We start from the raw sequence: 18440 nt of genomic DNA on the forward strand, positions 1-18440 counted from the left end.
CACACCACCCCATGAATAATGGTGATTGGGAATGCCTCCCTGTGCAGGGCAGGCAGCAGAAGCTGATGACCTGGCCTTGGACTTTGATAAACCCCTTTCCTCATTCCTCACTCATCACCTTTGCCATCAGCATGCCAGCTTGAGGCATGGATGGTGGGCTGGGATATCTTCTCTGGCTGGCTAAAATATGGACACAAAATCCTTCCTTTGCCCACAGCATAGCTGAGACTAGGCTAGAAGCATTTAAATTAGACTTTGTTGAAGATATGGGATTACACAGGGAAGAAAAACACAAGAAGAATGTGAAACTGGATAATCTTATTTACAGAATCCTTTTATGCACTTTAAGCTTGAGGTTTACCATGTAGAGACCTCCTGTCTAGCTCCTGACCTACCCCTTTTGTGGCCTTGTTCTTTTCTTGGTCAGGGGTGCCTCAGATAGCTATAGATTCCCTAGATCCATCGCTAAGACAGGGAGTCCCAGAGTAATGTTTTAGACTTTTTGACCTTTATTTTCTTCAGGGAGACTTTGCCAATGTTAAAGTTGTGACTCTGCTTATCTGAAGAGTCCTTGGAGAACAATTAATGATAATGCCGCAACCTGCCCCATTTTCTAGTTTTCATTGTGGTCTTTGGTAACGTGATATCTGGGCAAGGATAATTTGGGGAATCAATGTCCTCCGTGAAGATAGAAACCTCCTTCAGTAAGGACAGATTAGGCACTACGTAATGAACCTCTTCACAGACCTTCTAAACTGCACCCCCAGCCATTCTTTTTCTCCGTCCTTCAATAGCAACATGAGCTTTTGCAAGGTCATTTGCCAGTCAGTATGCACTGCAGGGCTGAACACATGCATTTTTCTTCCTAATGTTTTACTGTGTTACATGATGCGGCAATTAATATCTTTATGCAATGTAGCCAGTAGGGGGGCTCAGAAGTGAAGGCAGTCAAAGGACGTGAATACCTTGGTGATTTTTTATGGCATATTTCCAAATTGCTGTTAAAAATGGCTGATGTGATTTAGAATCTCATTGATGTTGTGAGAGTATACCCATTGTGCGTATGGTCTCTTATCAGACTGCATTATGTTAAAAAGAGTGGTTTTCCAGTTATGCTTCATGAAGAACTAGAACCTCCTTCAAAGTTCCTCATAAGTCCCTGAAGGGTAGTGAACAGGGAAAAAAACAGGACAGTCTTCATGGTCCACCCTTTCAAATATGTTGGATGAAACCCAATTTGCTAGGGCTTTTCAATAATATTTTGTTTGAACAAGGGATGTCTTGGGGGGTTTTTCTTGTGTGTTTTTTTTTTAATGGGGAAACAATCATTTTATTTATAATTTTATAGACTAGAAACAAACATTTTTAAATTCTTTGTTCAGATTATTAGCAAGGTCGGATAATTAGAAAATTATCTAGATTTCTCTTTAAAATGTCTTTTCTGAGTCTTTTACTCATTGATGTTGTTAGCACATAATGTTTTATCTGTTTGAGCTACCATTTCCTCTAATAAAGGTATTTATTTATAGTTTATGATGTTCACTACAAATCTTGTTTCGAAGGGTTTTCGTCTGAATTTTTTTATAAAAAGAAATATCCTTTTCACCGCTCTGAATTTGGAATGCACCAATTTGGGAAAAATGCTATAGCCACAGAGAATTTGAGAGAACTGAGAATTGAAAGTAGAATACCTGATTTTTCTTTTAGTTAATTAAATATTTTAATTCTTAACTAAAGTTCTTTGAAGAACAGATAGTGTTTGTGAAATAATCTCTAGGCATTTACCTGAAGGCAAGTGGAGGCAGAGAGAGGGGAAATAAAAGCTCTGCTAAAAGAAAAAGTTGTTTTTTTTTTTTTTTTTTTGCAGAGATGCATTGTATTACTTAATCCCTTTTGTTGATTTCACACAGAACAAGAACAAGCAGTTCTTGGCATTAAAGATTAGGGAAAGAAGAAAGTCATTCTGTTAAGACATCTGACCCCTTCAAGGAGGTCTTGCTTTTTTTCGGTCCAATATTTATGGCTTTCAGTGAACTGCTCCTGCAGGCAGGGGGCTACATCTGCTCTGCGGCAGATCCGTGGCTTCAGGCTCAGCCCAGAGTGAACAGGTAACCCGGTCCACGCCCTCAGAGAGTTAACAGTGGATGTGTCCCACACCGTGGTTTGAAGCCCCAAAGACATTTGTTTAATATAAATCCTTAACTAAAAAAAAGGAGCAAAACCACTTATTCTCTAAATGCATCCAGATATTTGTTCTATCTACATCCAAGGGTAAGTAATATATTCCAAAGGAGATTTACCTGCTGGCAGAATTCAAGGTCTGAGGTGAGTGCTTAAAAACAGAATTCCTGTTTGCTTTTAGTTAGTGACATCATATTTTAATTCTTAACTGAGGTTCTTGGAAGAAAAGATTATGTTTGTGAAATAATTTTTAAGCAATGACCTGAAGGCAAATTGAGGAGGAGAAGAGAGGGAAATAAATAGAGCTTTGCCCCAAGCTGTATGTGGTTGGTTGTAGTTGCATAAAAACACCCTAGGGTTGGCCTTCCCTGGCTGGAAGCATTTATCCATCTCTCCCCACCTCCCCCCCACCCCACCCCACCCTGTCTTGTTTCTCTTTTTCAAAAGTCCAGTTACCAAAGTTCCTTTGGCATAAACATTGGATGTGCCTCAAACTTCTGGCAGTAGCACTTACCCTTTAAAAATAAGCCAAGGGGGCGCCTGGGTGGCTCAGTTGGTTAAGCGACTGCCTTCGGCTCAGGTCATGATCCTGGAGTCCCGGGATCGAGTCCCACATCAGGCTCCCTGCTTGGCGGGGAGTCTGCTTCTCCCTCTGACCCTCTTCCCTCTCGTGCTTTCTATCTCTCATTCTCTCTCTCTCTGAAATAAATAAATAAAATAAAATAAAATTTTTTTTTAAAATAAGCCAAGGTACTGGCTCTTCTTAGTCACGGAGCGATGGAGTAATGATTCCCTTCCCTGGAGAATAGGAAAGCAGCCCTCTCCACGTTCCAATCGTCCAAGTTTTCTGCATTATTGAAGCATCAGCATCATACACTCTCTGACTGGATCGAGTTCTTTGTTTGCTTAGCATTAGTGCTACATTTCATATCGGTTGGTAAGGAATATGGTGGTGTGCTATACATCTGTGATCCTCTGGGGGATTCCTGTACAGTTCATCATATTTAAATAAACTCTGCCCCAAACTGCCGACAGCACTATTTAGGGATAGGATCTTATCTGTCACTCATTCAAATAGTGTTGCAGGATTTGGTATTTGGGGGCACATAAGACCAACAAGCCCCCTTTTCTCATGGAACTCATGCTCTAGTTTGGGGAGGGAGAACATACACCAGCCAACCCATGAAGGAAAGTGACAATGACAGGTGTTATGATGAAACAGGGTGAGGAAAAGTAGGGTGGTGGGTGGTGAGGGTGGGGCATTGCTAATTAGGTTGAGGAGTCAGGGAAGGCTTGTCTGAAATGGTGACCGATGAGACGAGGAATTGGTATGGCGAGTGGGATCCAGCCACAAAGGGGGCTTTGCACCCATGGGGGATTGCATCACAACAGAACAAAGTGAAAATGAAGAAGCCCACAGAGGACACGCATGAATATTTAGAGAAGGAAAGGGTGGATGGGCAGATCTCGCAGACCAGATCTCGTGGGGCTCCGTATACGATGGAGGAAAATTTGGATTTCATTCCCATCAGAGCATTTGGGAAAAGATGAAGGCAAACTGAAAAGGAAAAAAAATACAAAAAACTATACTGATTTGGAATCTATTTGAAGGAAAGATAACGAGACTTGTTAATTCAGGGTTAGGCAGTGAAGTAATAGAATCAATGATGAGTCTCAGGTTTTTGGTTGAAACAGGTAAACTGTGAGCCATTGACAGAGGTGAAGAAAACTGAGATTTAAAGAATGAAAATTAAATTTCTTTTGGACCTGTGAAGTTTGATATGTTCATTAGGCATCCAGGTAAAGAAGTGGAATTGGTAGTTGGATATAGGAATGTGCTCGGAGCCCAAAGCCTACAGAGGGCAGGATATAATGAACCAAGCAAAAGATCTATGTGTGTAATGCTTGTTTTTCAAGTTAATACTATAGTTTATCATTTAGGCAGTATAGTTTGTCTCAATGTAAAACACCTGTGTTTTGACATTCTGAGGGCATAGCCTATACTTTCTAGTATATGTATTTTAGTGAATATATCTTCTGTAAGTTACATCTCTTTTCTCTCTTCTGTTTTCTTAAAAGCGAGGACATTCGCTGGCAGCTAGAAAGTATCCTTAGGATTCTGGATATTTTCATTAAAGTGTATTAAAACCTTGACAAAATGGATTACACTCGATTCCCGTTATGAAAAGAGAGACATTTTACGGGACCCGGATAGCTGATAAATATTTACTAAATATTGTTCATTAAAAGCCATACAATTCTTTCACCAGCAATATTTAGACAGTTGTGCAGGGCACCCTTAAGTGTTTGCTGGGCTTTCTTTAGGGTAGCAAGATGAAGTTGTTAAATGACAAGAATCAAATATCAGCACTGCGAGATTTTTTAAGACTTGAATTTGAAAAGATACCTACTCTATTTTCTCCAAAGAAAGCCCATCATTTCTTCCAGACTTTAAGAGTTTTCCTCGTCATAATTAGGGAGGTGGGGATGAGGAAGATGGAGATGTGTCAAAGAATAAAATTCCAATAGAAGGGACTAAATTATGCTGTGTTGACGTAAATGAATACATGCACCTTAATGGATATATTAAAAACATTCGTTCTTTTATAGTGTTTTCATTTTCTTAATTTCTACCTAACTTCAAATGTTTTATCATCACGTTTTCCTCATTCCACATCTTGTAAAAGATGTAGTTTATCAAAGCATTGAGCTCTGGAAACTTTTCTCATCACACTTAATAACCTCTAAAGAATGACATTTTTAAATTAATATGAGCATTAGCTCTTATTAAGATGTTCTGCATTAGTTTCGTTATCATTTTCTACTCTGGAACACTCCAAACAATTGATTTTATCTCCAAGACCTAGTTGTTTTAAGGCATTTATACGTTTTTTGTTATTTCTTTCCCCCAAATTTTTGAGGCATTTTATTATATGGTTGAGTAAATCATCTCTCCTTTAAAACTCAGTTTTCCTTCAGTAAATCAAAGATGTATTTAATATTCTCATACTAGATATGAAAGCATTTAGAAAAGTTGGCAAGTTCCCAGAACCTTCTTTTCTGCTTAGAAACTACAAAAATAGAAATATAGTCCTTAGAAGAACTCAGATAAGAAATAAATACGAGGGCGCCTGGGTGGCTCAGCCGCTTAAGCGGCTACCTTTGGCTCAGGTCATGGTCCCAGGGTCCTGGGATTGAGTCCCGCATCGGGCTCCCTGCTCGGCAGGGAGCCTGCTTCTCCCTCTCCCTCTGCCTGCCTCTCTGCCTACTTGTTCTCTCTCTGTGTGTCAAATAAATAAATAAAATCTTTAAAAAAAAAAAAAAAGAAATACGAACAACCTGAATGCTAGTAGAATTAGCAGGGAATTAATGAATATTTTGAGATGTTTTATTTTAGATGTTTTAGACTGTTTAGAATGATATATTATTAAACAGTTTTAATAAGAGCTGATTTTAATATTTAATGATTCATATTGCATGGGTAGTGATGCATATAAAATATACATATATTTTTCTGTCTATCCGCTTGTACCATTCATGCTATGGTTTCCATTAAGAATATACATCTCTTATTTATTAAATTTCCCAACAAGGAGGGGCCTCTGGGTGACTCAGTCAGTTAAGCACTGGACTCTTGATTTTGGCTCAGGTCATGATCTCAGGGTCCTGGGGTCAAGCCGTGTATTTGGCTCCAGTATCAGCGGGGAGTCTGCTTGAGGATTCTCTCCCTCTCCTCTTCTCTGTCCCCTCGCACATGTATGTGCACATTCTCTCTCTCTCTCTCTCTCTCTCTCTCAAATAAATAAATGAATCTTCAAAATAAATTTTCCAACAAATTTACTTTATGCAGAAAGTCATCAGGTAGTGCCTTGACTATGAATCAAAAGACCCATGTTCAATTTCAGACTCTAGTTGTATGACTTTCTGCCGGTCTCTTCTCTTTGAGCCATGGTTCCCGTCATTATATAAAACAGGTGACAACACCCACTTCTCCTCATTTGCCCCTTGCTTCTCATAATCTGGCTATGAGATATACATGAAAAAAATCTAAACTGGGAAGCCCAAAACAAATGGAAGGAATTTATTTTTAAACAGAATGTGGCAATGTTTTCTGCAAATGTCATTGTAAAACTAGAGTGATTTTTGTGTGTTGAAAATAATTGCTCTTTGACTAATAAAAATCATACTTATTAATTATAAAAGCCCGTTTAGGGGCACCTGGGTGGCTCAGTCGGGTAAAGCGTCTGACTCTTGATTTGGGCTCGGGTCGTGAGATGGAGCCCCGCCACCAGCTCTGCACTGAGCTTGGAGCCTGCTTAGGATTCTCTCTCTCCCTCCCCCTCTGCCCCAGCTCACCCCCCCCCACCCCCACCTCCTGTGCAGGTACTTTCTGTCTCTCAAATAAATAAATAAATAAATAAAAATTATAAAAGCCCGTTTAAATGTGGCATGATAACTTCAAAGTAAAACCTTAAAATATTAAAATAGTAATAATTTTATAACATGATACTTTTCACAAATAAAAATACCAAAAACAGAAATGTAATTAAAAATCCTGAAGATAGGGTGCCTGTTTCCTCTTGGCTTATATATACTACTCTTACTGTAAACGTGGCATGTGGGTGAGGTTTTCCTACAGTCCAAATTGATTTAACGTTTTAAAGTTTACCTCCAAGATTGTTTGTTTTATTATTTATTTGCACATTTTCACATTGCCTATTCCTTTAATAGTGTTCTTGACGTCCTTGCTATGGACGTATAAAATAAGGTAAGAAGTGGCCAATCTTTGCCCTTCAGTGTGCAAGCACAAGAATCTTCAGCCAAGGATAAATGGCCAGAATTTTCCAAGTGATTATGTTATTCCAAGTGGAGAAAAATAAGAATATATTAAACATATCAGGGATCTATTGCCAGCCTTACCATTAATTCACAGTGTCACATCAGGCAAGTCATTCCATTTCTTTGCCCCTTGAAGTCAGGGAGCTTGAAATTCAAGCCTAACTTCTCTGTGTCTCAAAACCTCTGTGATCTTGGGCAAATTATCTTGCTTTTCTGAGCAGCCCCAATCTCAGTTTTGTCATCAATAAAATGAATGTAGTAACAGTTATGTCCAGGGTTGATGGAAGGGTTAAGTTATTAAGCACCGAAATTCACATGGAAACAGATTGACATGATGGGGAGAGGCTGGAAGAGACCTCACAAGACGGTTTTTGTTATCACAGCAAATAATGCCAAAGTTGAAGATCTCATCACCGGCCTGACAGGTTCAGATCTCCCTTTATCAGTATAGGTCTTTAGATTAGACTCCTATAGACCAAGCCCAAGAGTGCCAGTTGATAGCTTTAAATCATCTCCATTGCTGGGTCTTCCTTAATCTTCCTGACCTGTAAATGTTACAGTGCCCACCACTCACAATCAAACCTTTCTCCTCTCTACTCTCAATCCCGGGATATGTTTCTGGCTACAAATACCATCCACAACTTAACTCGTAAGTGTGTAGCTGTGTCTTCTCCCTTGATTTCAGGTTTTATCTATCTACATTCCTACTGGACATCTCCACTTAGAAATCTAATTGGCATCTGATCTCAAAAATGGCCAAAGCTCAACTTTTTCACCATCTCTTCCATCAGCATGCCCTTCTTGCCCATCTAGGTGCTCAGCCTCACAGGTCCTGGGATCTCCCTTGGAGCTTCTCTTTCCCACCCCCCCCCCCCCCGCCCCCTGTCTAATCCATGAGCAACCGCTGCAGATTTGACCTTCAGATGCATCCTGAACCATAACCTCAGCTTACCGCATCCCTACTGCTCTCATCTCAGCCAGCTCTTGATCTCCCTGAGAGTTTAGCTCTGGCTTCCTCTTCACCCCACTTTTGTCCCCTTCTATTCTTTCATAGCAGTTGGAACAATTCCGTTAAAATGGAATTCAAGTTGCGTTACTTTGCTATTAAAATCCCTCTGATGGTTTACTTGGAAGAAAATCCAAGTTCCCTTAGGATGGACCACACAGCTCTGTGTGGTCTGCTTCCCCTGCTGGCATCTCCCCCCATCTCCCACCTCCCTGCCACACCTGCTTGCCCTCCTTGTTTATTCCACCACCCCTTTGCTGGCCTCCTTGCTTTTCCTTCAGTATACCAGGGCTCTCCGTTCTCTCCCCTTGAATGTTCCCTTGGATATTTGCATGGCTCAGTCCCTAGCCCATCCACATCCCACCTCCCCAGAGAGGTCTTCTCTGACCACAGGTCCTACTGATATGTGGAGCGGTCACCTTAGCATCTCAGATGGTCCCATACCCAAATTTGGTACAGATGTTAAGACTTAAGACTTATAATACCATACCTGCACCAAGAGGATGTGAACAAGTTTATTACTCATACAATGGGGCTTTCTGGGAAGAGCAGGGTAGGGTCCCAAGCATATCCAAAAATGACTTCAGACAGCCAGGGAAAGGGCCGGGTTCGGCTGTTACTGTGACAAGAAGGAGGCACCGGGACAAGTGGTCTTGTGCACGTGGGGCTGCTTGTGTACTTTGAACTTCCTGTTGCTGCCAAAGGAAGGAGCACTGGATGTTCTCATCAGCTTGCCCAGATGTGAGTCAGGGAAAGAAAGGGGAGTGCTAGAGCTGAAAGCTATCAGCAATCAGACCTCAAGAATGAAGTCAGATTCTATTACAATGCTTATCTCATAGTCTTCTTTCACTGCTTTATTTTTCTTCACATAACTTATTACCCTACTACAGATTTTATATGTAATTGTTCCTTATTGTCTCTTAATCTCCCCCTTCCACTATTATTTCCTGCTTCCAGGAAAGCAGGACGTTTGTCTTCTTCATCTATAGTTACACCCTCAGTACTCAATATGGTACCTGACACATAACAGGTGCTCGATAAAAATTTGTTGAGTCATTTTTTAAAGATAAAGTAACAAATATAATGAGCCTCATTGCTGGGATACCTGTGTGCTCCGAATCAGCACAATTTTCGCTGGTCCCAGACCTGCATGGTAAGCTCAGTTATAATCAGCAAGTCATGTTCCTGGGGAGGACAGAGCTCCCTGAAGGAGTTTGGATAAATCAAAAGTTTGCATCCCTACATGGAGGGAGTCAAACCATTGCTGCATCCAGCTCACAGCAGAAATTATCTTGGTCATGGGCCCCTACACTTTTCAGAACATTTCATTAATAAGTCATGTTAGTTGTGGCTCAGGTGACCCTTTCTCTGGGTTTCCAGATCAACCTCCCTTTATGTCTACACAGGCTCCCCCTCCTTGTTTTTTTAGCTGAATTAGCACTGCCATTCAGGTTTAAGGCAAGTCTTGCATAGACTCTTGGAGCCAGTCTTTCTCAAACAAGGCAATTTGGAAATGTCTCTGGTCTGCAGCATGGCTTTCCCTGCCCTCTGAGTTCCCCGGAGTGCTGTCAGGATAGAAAACACCTGTTCAGAAGAAATGGTCTGTAAATGGCAGTCCCTCTTACTATTATATCTAGAAGATGAGTTTGAAATAAGCCCACAGTGTGGTTGCTTTCTGCTGTAATACTTGAGATCACAGAGCTCTTTTCAAGCTATATTTATGCCTTAAAATGGTTTGTTGAACTGAGGCTGGCATCTCTGAAACCATGGCCTGCCCAAACTCAGGCTGGAGAGGCAACGCAGCAAAGACTTTTAGGGTCAGCTGGAGCCCGGGTCAAGTCAGCAGGGCAGGTCTCTCCTTTTAAGTACTCTCCAGCCCTTTCTCAAAAGAGGCCTCCACCCTGTCCCCCCACCATGCCTTTCCTGCTGCAGTCGAAGAAAATCTGCTGTTTTATGACGTTTTTTGTTTTTTGTTTGTTTGTTTGTTTGTTTTTGTTTTTGCCCCAGGATTCTCTGACAGTCTGTTTGCCCTTAGTGTTACTTTGTACCCATCTGTAATACCCAGTTGACTTGCTGCCTTTATTTTTTCAATGTATAATACTGGAGTGTCTGTGAAGGCAGCAAACTGTTGGAATATAGTTATTTCATGGAGTGTGTTGGTGTGACACATGTGCGTGTGTAATTATCAGTGGGTTTTAGAAAAAAGAGGTCTTAGGTTAAATGGAATCAAGATGGAAGAGTCATAAGCCCTAACATGTGTTGTTATAAATATCAGATGATCCTTTAGGAATTAGACCATACTTTCGTTTTGCACATTAAGCAGCTAGTTACCCGAGGCTGAAGGCAGAAATGATTTGCCCCTTTGTTTTCACTGTTAACTTGTATTTCTTTTCTGTGTCTCCATCTATCAACAAACACGCTTGTTTTTGAGAAAGCAAGGTTGATATAAAATTACCTGTATTTAAGCAGAACCTTCAGACTTTCACTTTTCATAGACATACAAAGAGGCATTTAGCTTGGGTGTTTTAGATTTTCTGGGTAGGATTAAGCCCATGTTCTGGAAGACAAAGACTTTGTTGTTAGAGGCCTGTCCATTTCAGCAAATGAATAAGTGAACATATGGCTGGGTAGGGGGTAGTTGTAGTTCAAGCACTGCCCGGCATCTAGTAAGCTCAACAGACAGTGCTGGAAACCAGCTGGATGTGACTCCTGTCCTGCTATGGACACGGTCTGTCCACGTTGTTATGGGTGCATGGTACTGAAAGGCAAAGGGAAACTGCTCTACTGAAACCCAAGACCGTGGGATCTCTGTATTAAGAGGTCTGACTCATCCTACAGATTCTCTTTTGAATTTCAAATGGGATTTTAAATGGCTGGAGATAAAAATGAGTACTTTCTGTGTATTGTAAAATGGCTTACTCTGTGTGTGTGTGTGTGTGTGCAAGTCCATAAATATTTAATTACTAACTATTGAATTAGAAACTCATGTTTTGATTGCTTCCTATTCCTGAAATCATGGGGAAACACTTGGAAAATAGAACATGGGCTTTGCAGCGTTTTGAGCTGGTTTTTTTCCTCTCTTCCCTTTCTTTCCTTCCTTCCCTTTCTCCATCTCTGTCTCCCTTTCTTTCTTTGATTTGCCTTCCCTCTGTTTCTTTCTTCCTTCCACAAATATGTTGTGAACATCTCTTATGCACCAGGCACTGTCCTAGGCAATGGGGTACAGCAGAGGAGAGAACAGACAACAGACCTCCCCACATAGCACCTTCATTTTAATGAGTTCAAATTCTGTCTCTTGTTTATTTCGTGTCTGTGACCTTGGACCTGAACTTCATTATCCCAATGTGCAAAACAGGGATAATGTGTCTTATTTTGTAGGGTTGTCATGGTGATTAAAATGAGAAAGTACGGTAACCTGAACATGGGGGCTCAAACACATCTACTCCTTTTGCTCCTGCTGATTGGGCTGCAAACATGTCTTTTGTTCCTGTCCTGCACCCTGTGGATTTCTGTGTTTGCCCCCTTTCTCTGTCTGTTTCTACCTCACTTGTTTTTGCTTGTTTGCTTCTCTATTTGCTTGTATCTCTGTCTGGGTCTCAATACCTGTGTCTCTGTGTACAACTGTGTGTCTCTGGGTGTGTGCCTTTCTTTCTTCGTATGTCTCTCTGTGTCTAGTTTTTTTTTTTTTTAACTTTCTCTCTCCCTCTGTGTGTGGGGGGGGGGTGGAGAGAGAGTGAGAGAGAGAAAGAAAGAGTGACAGCGATCGACAGCAAGCATCCCTCCTTGTGCATGTGCCTTTGTCTCTTAATATCACTCAGCGTGTGGATTTCTCTGTGTCTCTGAATGTCCCTCACATTGCATCCCTGTATAAGTGAGTGTGAGCGTCTCCCTGCATCACTTGGAGTTTCTCAATGTTTCCCTCACAGTGTGGGTCTCTCTCTGCCTCTGACTATGTCAGTCTCTGTCTTTGTTATTATGGATCTCTATTTCACTCTTGGTCCCTTTCTCTGTTTTGTTTATACTCCCTCCACCCTTGCTCTGTGGGTCTCTCTCACTTTCTTTCACTTTCACTGTCTTTCCTGCGTTCCGTGTGTCTCTGCGGGTCTCTCATGTATTCTCTCTCTCTTATCTCTCTTTATCTCTCCCTTCTCTTGTTCTTTGCCAGTCTCTGTCTTCTTTCTCTTCTGCATTTATTTATGTAGGTATTATGTATTCATCTAATTGTACCTATGTATTTATGCATGTTCTCCTCAGGGAGAATTAGAAGCAATAGGAATTTGTTCTAAGAAGGTTTGGAGGAATTTATGGACAGCTAAGGGTATTTTTATTTTCTTTTTTCTTTCTTTTTTTTTTTTAAGTAGGCTTCACACCCAGCATGGTGCCCAACCAGGGGCTCGAACTCACGATCATGAGATCAAGACCTGAGCCAAGATCAAGGGTCAGATGCTCAGGCGGGACCTCAGGCACCCCGAGGGGGATTCTTTTTAATTGTAGGTGGGAGTTATGAAAATTTGGTTGTATTTTAGATGATGTACCGCTAGTTTCTGAACAATTTCAAAATGGACACATATCAAACCAAATATAATTAGCAACCCTCAGACCCACCTCCCAATTTCCATATATTCCAGGGTCACTTTTTGAAGCTCCCTTTGCCAATCCTGATTATGTTTTCTTTTTTAAATTTGCCATTCTGCTGACCTTCCTTTTCTACTTCCTTACCCCTGCCAACCTCCCAGTGCATCATGCCAGTTAGTACCAGGTTAATGTAGTTATTTTATCAGGCTCTGTTGGATGCCGTCCTCTGGCTTCGAGTCATCCCCCTCAACTTCACAACATCACTAGCTGGCTAGTCTTTAAAAAGATTCATCTGACCAATATTTTGCCCATCAACCAATATGCTCAATGTGCATGAGATGCTACTCACCCACTTTACAAATAAAACCAGTTCCCAGTTATTTCCAGTAAGATAAAACCCATCTTAAGAAAGAAACATAAAAAGAAAAGAAATTGGATGAAGAATTTTAATGAACCAATATATGTAGCACCAGTGTATCATCCACTTAACTAGATGGTGTTTGACTTGTCTTAATATTAAGAAGTTGTTGCTTTTTTAATTTTCTTTACAATTTAGGACAAAGGTCAGCAAAAAAAGCACCAATTCGTAAATTATTTTAGACTTTGTGGATCATACTTTCTCTGTCACAGGTATTTAATTCTGCCTCTATATTACAAAAACAGCAATAGACAGTCCATATAAATAGGCGTGATGGTGTTCTAATAAAACTTTATTCACAAAAACAGGAGGTAGGTTGAATTTGGCCCCTATAGGCTGTAGTTTGCTAATAACCCTTGATTTAGACCTTATGATAACATCTTATTATAATGTTTTAGGTAAAATTTCCATTCCTGTGCAAACTATTTTTTTAAACTTTTATTTCTCTCTCTCTCTCTCTCTCTCTTTCCCTCTTTTCATATATGTATGTACATAATGAGTGTGTGTGTATGCCAAAAATAACTATCTTTTGGACTTGCCGCAGGTTTTATATAATTTTTACATTATTATTATAAACAAAGGAATCATATTATCTTCATTTATATATACTTCCTGGCTCATAATTTGAATCAAGGAAACGAAAATCTGAATGATGCTATTGACAACTTTAGATAATTATTTCAGTAAACTGTAAAACAATCGTAATTTACATCACTTACATCAGTTATGTCATTTATATTTCATTCTTTCAGAAGTGCTTAGGTTTTGATTCTCAGTTATCTTTTAAAGGAAGATTTTAGAGAATGGTTTAAAAGTATTTTGTGTGCATGTACTTACTGAATCAGTTTAAAGATGTTTGTAAAATTTTAGACTTTTATTGAGAAGCTTCTATTTGCAAGTCTTTGGATAACTAGAGCTGAATAAATTGTAAACTGAATTTTCATGAAATCTGAATTGGCCTTAAATGAGACAAATCATTACATGAAATTTTAGAAGTTCCACTTTTCTCATAAAGTTAATTCTAGATGAATATAATTGTTAAATGTAAAGAAGAAGATAGTCTATTGTTTTGTTTTTTTTGTGATGTTGGATGGGAAAGGAGATTTTTAATCACAAATTAAGTAGAAAATATTACCAAAGAAGAGAATAATATATTTAATTATAAAAATAAACACATTGAATGCAAATATTGAAAATAAAAATTAAATTAAAAGGAAATAAATTCCGTTAACTATTAAAACAAAGTACTAATCTTATTAATATTTTATTATGTGACAAGAATTCAACTTGCCTAAAATCAAAGAAAATAAATCCAAAAAAAGATTATTCCACATTTTCTTATCAAATTAACATTTTAAATTAAATGAATTCTTAGTTCTAGTACATTGAAGAGGTATGATGTAAATAGGATGTCCTTTTTATACAACAATTTTGGTAACAAAGTCATAAAAATTGATAGCTATTAGGTTCTTTCAGGAATCTATCTGAATGAGCTGCAAAGATTTATAGACAGGATATTCACTCAGTTTTATTTAGATAGGTGAATATTTGAAAACAAGCTGGTTATCCAAAAATAGGTGATAGTAGTTAAATTGTGATATAATGATATGATAGTCATATAAACATGAAAAATCATGTTTTTGAAGCATAAGAGCTAGTATCTTAGGATAGTGTTCAGAATATAATATTAATAAAGTAAAATATATAGCTCTAATACAGTGTGATTGTGACTTTTCATGTATATACATGGTTATATAAAAATAATGTTGGTGTAGTAGGATTACAGATTTTTTAATTCCTTTTTAAACTTTCACGTGCTTTCCAAATTTTCTATGATGTGCATGCATTTCAAAATCAGAAGAAATACACCTTCTCTTTTTTTCCCATAACAGTAAATAATGAATCTCTTCTCATACCCCTCAAAGCATGATCTTCTGGGTCTGTTTTAAAAGGGAAGACCAGTGGTGCCTGGGCGGCTCAGTCAGTTAAGCATCTGACCCTGGATTTAGGCTCAATTCATGATCTCGGGGTCCTGGGATGGATCCCCACAGTGGAATCCCTGCTCAGCAGGGATTCTGCTTGAGGATTCTCTCCCTCCCCACCCTCCATGTGCACTCCCTCTCTCTCTCTAAAATAAATAACTAAATTTAAAAAGTAAAATAAAAGAGAAGACCACAGAATAAAGATACCTTGAGAGTTAAATAAGTGGATTTGATATTTTTAGACAAAAGCCTTACCCTAGTATGGATAATTCAATTTTCTCTATCAGTTGAATCATTTTTGGATAATTATTTATCCATATTTAGTAAGCTTGTATAGCTATAGCACACAGAGGTTAAAGTCTATGGAATTTGGTTTATAAACCACCTTCTTACTGTTTTCTGGAGTGTACAACACATTTTATAAATAATGATACTTGCTGAGACTCATCTCTGACCTGGAAAGCATCCAAGAGTTATACTATAGAAAAGATTGTTCTCTGTTCAAGCAGAATAAATCCTAAGATTTGCAGCACTACTGTTTTGTACAGAAAAAATGGCGGCAGAAAATCCAAGAACGAGTTCCATGGCAGGTTGGCCATATCCAACATGGCCCTGGGAGGTAGGAACCAGTACAGAACTGCTCCTCTGTCTTGGAAGGAGCTGCTCTTATCTGAGTGAGTTTTTTTCTCTGTCTGCAGAATGTTTACCTTCAACCCTATTGATGTGGGGCTAAGGAAATCAGCAAGTTGGAGTCTTATTTTCAATATATCCATACTCTTGCTTACCTCCTATTTTATTTTTTTAATTTATTTTTTGTTTTATCAAATAATGACTTCTATAGTTTGAAAAAAATCAAATAGTACTCTCAAGATAAATGGTAACCCCCTGCTATCAATACCTGATCTCTAGAGGTAAACACCCTTCATTATGTTAAGGTATTTTTGGTTGTTATATAGTAACATATTTCTCAATAAAATATGTATGTTACTATTTCTTGATTTTTCAGTTTTAATTGTCATCTACCTGGCTTCCTACTCACATACTCATATAGATATATTTCTTCTCCCTCTTTGGCACAATATAATTATGATCACCTAAAAATATGTTGATAATCAGGTTTTTAAGTTATTATAAAGAAATTAAAATATGTACATTTTATTCACAGTGGAGGCATATCATGTAATTAAAATATCATTACAATTTGATTTTTTCAACTTTTCATTTCTAATAATTACTTTTTTTTTAATTCTTTTTAAAAATTTAGCTTTCTAAATACCTAATGAATTAGGATCTAAAGGAATTAGTATCAGAATACTCTCAAACTCTCCATGACAGCTGATATTTGTTGTAATGATTTAACAGCACTTGGAGTATTTTTATTTTTTAAAATATTTTATTTATCCATTTGTCAGAGAGAGAGAGCATGAGCATGACCAGGGGGAGGGGCAGAGGAAGAGGGAGAAGCAGGCTCCCCGCTGAGCAGGGAGCCTGACGTGGGACTCCATCCCAGGACCCTGGGATCATGACCCGAGCCGAAGGCAGACGCCTAACAACTGAGTCGTGCAGGCGTCCCAGCACTTGGGAGTATTTTTAAGTAATTTTTTTTTTTCTTGAAGACCATCACCCTGGATATCTTCAACAATCTGTCATTGTCCCACCAAATGTGAACAGTATTCTGATTTCTCTGACTATAGATTAGTTTTGCTCTGAGATCAGAGCAGAAGAGTTTAATGATCTCACCATTTAGTGTTCATACTTTTATGTAACGCTACTGTTTTCAGTAGATTCCTCAACCCCAAACTGGTGTCTGTGTGGATGGACTTCTCCAGACAGTTAGTCTCCAGTATTTGGTTAATGTGTAGCAAGGGCAGATGCCCACATGCATTGTCTATGTTGGAGTATCTAAAGGTGCAGGAGCTTCTTAAACATTTTCAACCAAGCCTTCTGCCTTCCTCATTCTTTTTGCTGCTTCCATAAACACCTCAGAACATTTATTGCATCCCTACCTGTTAGGCTTTGATGTCAGCTTTTCCCACTCTGCTTAGTCACATGGCTGCCACCTATCTACTTTCCAGTTTTAAAAATAGGTGACGTTGGGGCGCCTGGGTGGCTCAGTTGGTTAAACGACTGCCTTCCGCTCAGGTTATGATCCTGGAGTCCCAGGATCGAGTCCCACATCGGGCTCCCTGATGAGCAGGGAGTCTGCTTCTCCCTCCAAACCTCTTCCCTCTCATGCTATCGCTCATTTCTCTCTCTCAAATAAATAAATAAAATCTTTAAAAAAAATAGGTGACCTTGCCCTCACATTCTCTTTGTTCTTGACAGTTAATAGGTAAAAATCTTTCCTTTAAGACTGAGAAGGAACTGAGATAAAGAATGTGCTCTCTTGATCATTTTTAATTATAAGTGTCAGGGACATTGAATACTCTTTTATTGTTGTGGATGTATTATTATTTCTTGTTAATTTTATAATTACCTTGGGTGAGGATGGGGGTAGCTCAGAGGGAATTGTGGATTTACCATAGTCATACTGACAGTATATTCTTAATCTAATTGATAGTATATTCTTACTGTAACTTTTTGGTGAGTTGTAATTGACATTTAATGTTATATAAGTCTTAGGTGTGCAACATAATAAGTTGACATTTGTATATATCGCAAAATGATCACCAAAATAAGTCTAGTTAATGTCCAACCTCACACATAGTTATAAATTTCTTTTTCTTGTGGTGAAACTTTTAAGATTTACTGTCTTAGCAACTTTCAAATATTCAGCACGGCATTTTTAACTGTACTCACCATGCTGGATGTAACATTCCCATGACTTATTTATTTTATATCTGGAAGTTTGTACCTTTTGATCCCCTTCACTCACTTCACCCTCCCCCCACTCCCTGCTTTTGTTCTCTATATCTATGAGCTTTGGATTGGGGATTTTTTTGGGTTCCGTTTTTGCTTTTGTTTTTAGATTTCACATGTAAATGAGATCACTTGGTCTTTGTTTTTCCCTGTCTGATTTATTTCACTAAGCATAACGCCCTCAAGGTCCATCTATGTTGTTGCAGATGGCAATATTTCCCTTTTCTTGGCTGAATAATATCCCTGTGTGTGTGTGTGTGTGTGTGTACTACAATTTCCTTATCCATTCATCTGTTAGTGGGCACTTAGATTGTTTCTGTGTCTTGGCTACTGTAAATCATGCTGCAGTGAACATGGGGGTACAGATATCTTTTCCACTTATCCTTCACATAAGTGCCCAGAAGTGGAATTGCTGGATAATATGGGAGTTTTATTTTTAATTTTTGGAGGAACCTCTATTCTGTTTTTCACAGTGGCTGCACCAATTCACATTCCCACCCACAGTGCACAAGGGTTCCCTTTTCTCCACATCCTTGCCAACACTTGTTATTTCTCATCTTTTTTTAAAATAGCCATTCTA

General features: G+C 38.9%; 1 protein-coding gene across 3 annotated transcripts in view; it reads left to right on the top strand.

The window, feature by feature from the left end:
- The window catches only part of SLC27A6 (solute carrier family 27 member 6), a 68650-nt gene that overhangs the window by 29310 nt on the left and 20900 nt on the right, over window positions 1–18440 (top strand). The gene's annotated exons all lie outside the window — the stretch shown is intronic.

This window comes from Callorhinus ursinus, unplaced genomic scaffold (genome assembly GCF_003265705.2).
Source record: "Callorhinus ursinus isolate GAN/ISIS: 27379988/994484 unplaced genomic scaffold, GSC_fseal_2.0 scaffold30, whole genome shotgun sequence".
NCBI classification, from domain to species: Eukaryota; Metazoa; Chordata; class Mammalia; order Carnivora; family Otariidae; genus Callorhinus; species Callorhinus ursinus.